We start from the raw sequence: 7827 nt of genomic DNA, 5'->3' as shown, positions 1-7827 counted from the left end.
TCTCGCTGTTCAAATAAACCTATCATTACAATTATAGACTGATCATTTCTTTGTCAATGGGCAAACGTAGAAAATCAGCAGGGGATCAAATACTTTTTTCCCTCACTGTATAACAGCTTTAATTTTGAAAACGTTTTTAGGTATTCAAAACTAATATAAAACAATTTGCTGTGCACTTCGTTGACTACAATACACCACAAACTGGTAGTGGAATTCCGCAAAGTTTATTTATGTATGTTTTATTTATTTTACTAGCGCCTCGGATAAACCTCATAGATAGATACTGCCACTACGGTAGACGTCAGAACAGCAGTGTGGGAACCTGAAATAAGTAATACTGATTCCATCCGAGCGTTATTGAGAGACGGACACAGTTGTTGTTGATTTTGAACATTGTTCTCACGTAATTGAAATTTTTCGTCGTTTTTTGTACCGCACTAGCATCAATTTTACTTGTATTTCTTATTCTTGAGAATTACCATCAACTGGACTCGTGCATGGTGACTATTTTAAACATTTATCCAGGTGAAACTGGCAAATTAAACATTAGGTAAGGTTAGCTAGCTAAGCTAGCTAGTAGCGCTATCCTTTTCAGTTTGTCATTCTTGCTTGAATGTAACGTTAGCTAACTAACTCAGTCCTAATATGTGTTGACTACAAGTTAGGCCTATTTTATGTTACATAGGAGTTTGATGTATATATAGCTATGAATGTAACGTTAGCTAGCTATCCCGTAATATGTAGCTAGCTACGTCTCAATTTAGGCTAGCTACGTCTCAATTTAGGCCTATTTTATGTTACTTACTGTACTTACTGATCAGGTGACATTTTATTACAAAATCGCGCTAAAAGAGCCATGAATGGATTTGCAACATTTTTTTGTTGCTCATGCTAGGTTGAAGAATGCCGTTGTTTTTTATTCAATTAATTATACATTAATCCTATTCTATGTGTATTTACCCACATCAATATTGTATTTAAACATATTTGATCTTTTTTCCTAGATTGCTCAATGAAAGAAAATCATCAAGCATTTGTCGAACATCACAGGAACGAAGAAGACGACAATGCATCAGTGCAGCGTTTGTTGTAAAGGTTTCCCGAGTGCCTCTAAACTCCAGAGACACTATCTCATACACACAGGCCAAAAGCCATTTACCTGTTTGGTTTGTGGCAAAGCCTTTAGACAATCTGTACATTTAAAGAAGCACTCCGAGACCCACACAGGGAATTACCACAATTGGAGTCCACCCACAGACAGTTTGCAACATACTATACCAGTACCTACAAACCCTGATCCATCTCTTGAGAATTCTGGACATGATTTAATTACAGATACCCCACTGTTGCCTGCAGCATATTTTCAAAGAGATGGGACCATGGAGAGGACACCACCAGAGATGTACACTACAGCCTCAGAGATCAAACCGCAACCTGAACTTATCCCACCTGCTGATAATGGTTTATTTAGCAGCCAACAAAACACCCAGCCAGGAGGCCATTTCTTCACAGATTTACTGCAAGATAACATGATCGGCTCTGATGGAATGGAGAACAGTGCATGGCACACAGACGATGTCTACACATGTACAGTGTGCCTGATGTGTTTTAGTTCCTCTCACCAGCTTCAGAGGCACTTACCAGTTCACAGTCAGCCAAAACCTTTTGAGTGTAACATTTGTGGGAAGGCCTTCAGACTAAGGGCCCATTTGAAAATGCACTCTCAAATACATGAACGCAGGCCTACTGGATTTTCTAAGACTATCCCCATGCTTGGGTCTCAGCAAAGCTCTTTCAGAGGTAGAATGAGGGTGAACCACGAATGTCCAACCTGCTCAAAAACATTCTGTTCTCCATCCAAACTAAAGCGTCATTTTCTTACTCACACTGGCCAGAAGCCTTTTTCCTGTGAGGACTGCGGGAAAACATTCAGGCAGGTGTCACACCTGAAAACCCACCTATATGCCTCGCATAATAAATCAAATCTCCAAAATGTGTGTACAAAACAAAAAGAAAAGCGAATAGATGCTAGGAATACAAATGTAGATATGGAACTACAGTGTGAAATAAGCGTCGGTGCCACGCAGCACCTGGACAAGTTAGAAAAGTCTTCGCTTCCTGTCAAAGTAGAGCCGAATGCTACTGGTACCAGTCAATTTGAGTGTAGCATTTGCTCAAAGACATTCAGCAGTTCAATTAGACACAGGCAGCATTACATGATGCATAAAGAAGTAAGACCCTTTCAGTGCCGTGTTTGCGGCAGAACCTTCCGTCTTTCGACCCATTTAAAGAGGCACCAAGTCAGTCATAAGAACCAAGATGAATCTCAGAACACAAGTCAGGTGGATGATCCAAGGAGTGCCGTGTCTGTGTCGAAGACTGAACATGCTTACCAAAATTCAGACAAAGGGATGACTTCTCCAGAGCCTAATGAATCGAAAGCCCTTGAACTCAATATTATTGTTAAACCAGAGCACTGGAAGCTGAATATGAAAGATGATAAAGACTTTCCAGTTTCCGCTCTGCAGGAACCTGAATCAACTGCAACATCTCACCTGAAGACGCCGGTATTTGGTCAAACCAGCAGCCAACGTAAGATCAGCCAGAAAGCAAAGAATCAGCAACTGAACCATCAGTGTCTTGCATGCCTTAAATGTTTCCCTTCTCCATCCAAACTGCAGAGGCATATGTTGACCCATACTGGTCAAAGACCCTTTGGGTGCCACATGTGTGGGAAGCGATTTCGCCAGCCAACACATTTGAGGATCCACTCCCACACTCATCTGTGGTCCAAAAATGGAAAGCAAAGATATGCTCCACGTTCTAGACCTCCATCACGTCGAATTACTGAACACCAAGAGTCTCCAGTGGGTGTCCAATTTCAGGAAAAGCTTCCTGAAAAGCACAATTCTGATAGGAACGTTCACCTCAAGTCCCCTACAGAGAAACAGTCAGGTCAAGGCAGTACTTTTGCTTGTGAACACAATGAAAGCAATAGGAAAATGCATTGGTTTCAGCATTCAACATCCTCCCTATCCAATCCTCCACTCCCTCTCCAAATGCCACCAGAAACAACACTGAATCAAAGTGGCCACTTGCAATTGAAAAATCAAGCCATGCCGTCAACAGGAAAAGTTAATGATGCCCCTTTCCTGAGTACAAGTCCAGAATTGGCTTTGAAAGGTGCTGACGCCATCTCTGTGGGGAGTACAAGCCATACAAAACACCAGTGTTTGCTATGTTTAAAATATTTCCCATCTGCCTCTAAACTACAAAGACATAACCTTGTACACACTGGCTTGAGACCATTCCAATGCCTGGCATGTGGAAAAACATTCAGACAGGCCACACACCTGAAAGTTCACGAGGGAACTCACAAGTGGAGACCCTTCAGACCTGCCTCTCGACAGGGAAATAGAATGAAAGTAAGAAGGCCGCAACAACTTCAGTACCCTAAAGTCTGTGTTCAAGTTCCTGTGACGAGTTCTATGAAAGCAGAGCCATTCCATTCAAATGATGTGAATGAATGGAGACCATTCCAGGACAATTTTGAGGATACCTGTAATAATCAACCAAAGGCACAACAAGACAACAACATTAACAGCACTTCGAAACAGTCCATACCAAACAAGGTGACCTGTGCTAAAAGAAAAGCACACCTGTGCACGATTTGTCAGAAGGGCTTTGACACTCCATCGAAACTGTCTAGACACTTTCTCATACACACTGGTATAAGACCATTCAAATGCAGTTTATGCACTAAAACTTTCAGACAGCCTTGCCACTTGAGAAGTCATGAACGACGAACACATGAGATTAAAACATGTAGTGATGTCCAGGATAACAGCACATTTAGGGACCCTGACCATGAAACTCTTGCCTCTGCTCAAGGAAAGAAACTGAGAGACATGCCACAGTCCTACAAAGACAGTTCTGATCACTGCTCAGTCACTGATGAGAGTTTAGGTCATTCTTCAGAGGCAAGAGACCCAAGGTTTGTGGCAATACAAAACATAAGCCTACCAGATGATAACATGGAATCTGGGAGTAGACAAAGCGAGGACTATTGGTGCACTGAGTGTCACAGTAATTTCTTGTCCCCATCTGAACTTGCTACTCATCTCATTGTTCACAGACATGCCCTAAACAATGAGATGACAGGTCATAATTCATTGCAACAGGAAATGGGGGCTCACATGCATTCTATGCAAATGGAATTTCAAACCAATCAAGTCATAGCAGATGCAGACAATCATAATGTTATCCAAAATGAGAGGCTTGATCATTACTGGAGTGAACCAATTCAAATGTCATTTCAGTGTGACAAATGCATCACATCTTTTGAAACAGAAAGGGATCTTCAGCTCCATAAATGTCACTCAAGAAATCAAATTGAGGTTACTCAGTCAAGCACATATCGGTGTGCAATTTGTTTCAAGGATTTCAAGACTCCTTCCAAACTCCAGAGACATTATGTCACCCATACAGGCGAGAGGCCATTCCAGTGTAAAGTGTGTGAGAAGACTTTCACACAAGCGTCTCATCTAAAAACCCACCAGCGCACACACAAATCAGACATGGCCTAAACAGATATTTCTGTTTTTATTGACATATCTAATATGATTTCTTTCTCATCTTTTCTCCGTTTAGTTTAATATGCCCACATCACTATTCAGAAAGGGCAAAATTACCATATTAATGATTTAATAAACTGCCTTGTGTGTAATTGAAATTATTGTGAAATTACTGTTGTGTAGCCAAGACATTTGTGGAATCGTATAACAATGTGCTTGTTATTTATTGGTTATTTATCACCTGTATACCTGCCATAATTTGCTGTTATTAATCCAAGTTTTAGATGACATTCAGAACAAATAAATGTATAAATAAAAGTATTTCTCTGCGATTTTATCTTGATTAGTCAATTGAGTTATGCAAAATTCTACTTGACATTATAACTGGTTACTTGAATCATTAACATGCTAGCTATCTTGATACACTCTAAAAAGTAGGGGTTCAACAAGGGTTCTTATTTGAAAAACCTTAGGGTTCTTGCCACTGAAAATGGCCCCCAAAAGGTTCTTCCAAGAACCCCATAGGTGGGGTTTATCGAGGAACCTCTTTAGTTGGTGGGGGTTCGTGCAGGAACCTAACTCCCCAACTGTAACATTTGGATTTGAAAGGGCAGCAGGTGCAGCCACTTAACTGAAAAATGTAAAGATCTCAATTTAAGGGAAGGTTTGTCCCTTGTATGATCTAAATTGATATTGTTTTATGATGATCTATCTTTTCATATGTATGCAAATCTTTCTAAAACAGAAAATGGACACAATTCAATGTATATCAATCAACAAAGAGGTAAGATTATGTAGGTTATAAGAATATGTTGAAGGCTTGGGTGCAGATGCCTGAACTGCTCACTTTTGTGTCTGCAGGTATACAGAAAAGGAGGCATACAAAGGTATGTCAATCGGTATTGGTATGTTATGCAGATCACATTACCTCGTCAATGAATATCCCATAGGCCTCTATATTATGGACAAGGTATGTGTATGAAAACCATTATCAAAAGTTTTTTTTTTTCATTCACATTCACCACAAAAACCAAGGTACGATACTGTCAGGTGCATGTTTTGTTAACCATCTGTACAATTACTATTTTTTGGATTCACAGACTTCACCCTCCCTATACCTCTGATGAATATAACAGGAAACCTGTTCGATCGCCATGCACTGCAAATCATTCTGCTATGGATACAGAGAACATCAACACATTAGCATCAACACGCCAGAGGATATACCCTAATCAGTTATTGTCAAACCGCAAACAAACTCGGCATACTTTTACAACCTTTGTTTTGAGTAGAAATTCCAGTTTTGACTTGATAATACATAACATCTATAAATTGCCATTTAAAGCTATATAAATCAATAACGTTTTCACTGATAACAGAATCATCAAACTAGGTATGATTTATTCCATAAATGTCTAGTATACTTTTACAACCTTTGTTTTGAGTAGAAATTCAATTTTTGATTTGATAGAAATACATAATTTCAAATATTGCATTTAAAGATGAAATCTAATTCAGTGATTGTCTCATAAAAAAAGGGAAAATATTCATTTATTTGCAATAACATTAAAGAAATGTTAATTTCAAGTGCAATTTGTTCTATATGAAGTTAGACAATGTTTACATGAAGTTGTACAATGTTTACAATCTTAAATTGTTTGCCAAATCAATGTTTGCATTTTTAGCGCAACAGTTCCACATTTTAAAGTAGTTACAAGGCACAACAGTCCTTTATTTATACGTCTCTAATTTAACAGCAAAGAGGCCCCTTCCAATCATTTTCTATTTTGGCTTTGTTGAAGTCCTTTGTCATCCCCAGACAAGCTGAATGGTACCATCTCTGGCACACAAAGCATTCTATCTGCAATATTAAAAACATAAAACAGGGTTATGTTTATTTACATGTAAATTACAGTTCTGAAATACCCCAATTCTATTACATGCTTTTGCAATTAGGAACATTTTCAAATTGAATTGGATTTTTGTTAAATTGCTAAATTGACTTTAAATGACATGCATTTGACCACAACCCTGACAGAAGCACACATAACTGTGGTGTTAATCATCGTTGACTATTCAGGCAATATAAATCATATAGTAATAAAGGCATGCATTTGCAAAAAAGATAACACACCAATGTTGTAATATCAAACATTACAATAATGGCAGTTTTTGAAATCCAAATCAGTTTAATCGTCACTTGTGCCAGATACAACGTGTGTACCTATTACAGTGAATTGCTGTCATAGTATGTACAGTTGAAGTCGGAAGTTTACATAGTCGTGGCCAAAAGTTTTGAGAATGACACAAATATTAATTTCCACAAAGTTTGCTGCTTCAGTGTCTTTAGATATTTTTGTCAGATGTTACTATGGAATACTGAAGTATAATTACAAGCATTTCATAAGTGTCAAAGGCTTTTATTGACAATTACATGAAGTTGATGCAAAGAGTCAATATTTGCAGTGTTGACCCTTCTTTTTCAAGACCTCTGCAATCAGCCCTGGCATGCTGTCAATTAACTTCTGGGCCACATCCTGACTGGCAGCCCATTCTTGCATAATCAATGCTTGGAGTTTGTCAGAATTTGTTGGTTTTTGTGTGTCCACCTGCCTCTTGAGTATTGACCACAAGTTCTTAATGGGATTAAGTTCTGGGGAGTTTCCTGGCCATGGACCCAAAATATTGATGTTTTGTTCCCCGAGCCACTTAGTTATCACTTTTGCCTTATGGAAAGGTGCTCCATCATGCTGGAAAAGGCATCGTTCGTCACCAAACTGTTCCTGGATGGTTGTGAGAAGTTGCTCTCGGAGGATGTGTTGGTACCATTCATTATTCATGACATTTAATCCTAGTAAAAAATTCCCTGTCTTAGGTCAGTTAGGATCACCACTTTATTTTAAGAATGTGAAATGTCAGAATAATAGTAGAGAGTGATTTATTTAAGCTTTTATTTCTTTCATCACATTCCCAGTGGGTAAAAAGTTTACAGTCACTCAATTAGTATTTGGTAGCATTGCCTTTAAGTTGTTTAACTTGGGTCAAACGTTTCAGGTAGTCTTCCACAAGCTTCCCACAATAAGTTGGGTGAATTTTGGCCCATTCCTCCTGACAGAGCTGGTGTAACTGAGTCAGGTTTGTAGGCCTCCTTGCTCGCACATGCTTTCTCAGTTCTGCCCCCAAAAAATTTTGCCACAACTTTGGAAGTATGCTTGAGGTCATTGTCCAGTTGCAAGACCCATTTGCGACCAAG

General features: G+C 39.0%; 1 non-coding gene across 1 annotated transcript; it reads left to right on the top strand.

Annotated features, from left to right (window-relative positions):
- Nucleotides 1-315: 315 nt before the first annotated feature.
- LOC106611111 (uncharacterized) lies at nucleotides 316-4906 on the top strand. Its single transcript, XR_014378736.1, has 2 exons — nucleotides 316-550; nucleotides 1005-4906. It is a non-coding gene; the product is annotated as an uncharacterized LOC106611111 (transcript).
- The last annotated feature ends 2921 nt before the right edge of the window (nucleotides 4907-7827 follow it).

Source organism: Salmo salar, chromosome 09 (assembly GCF_965601325.2).
Source record: "Salmo salar chromosome 09, fSalSal1, whole genome shotgun sequence".
Taxonomy (NCBI): Eukaryota; Metazoa; Chordata; class Actinopteri; order Salmoniformes; family Salmonidae; genus Salmo; species Salmo salar.
The sequence above is the reverse complement of the archived record's forward strand: the minus strand, read 5'-3'. Positions and strand labels throughout refer to the sequence as shown.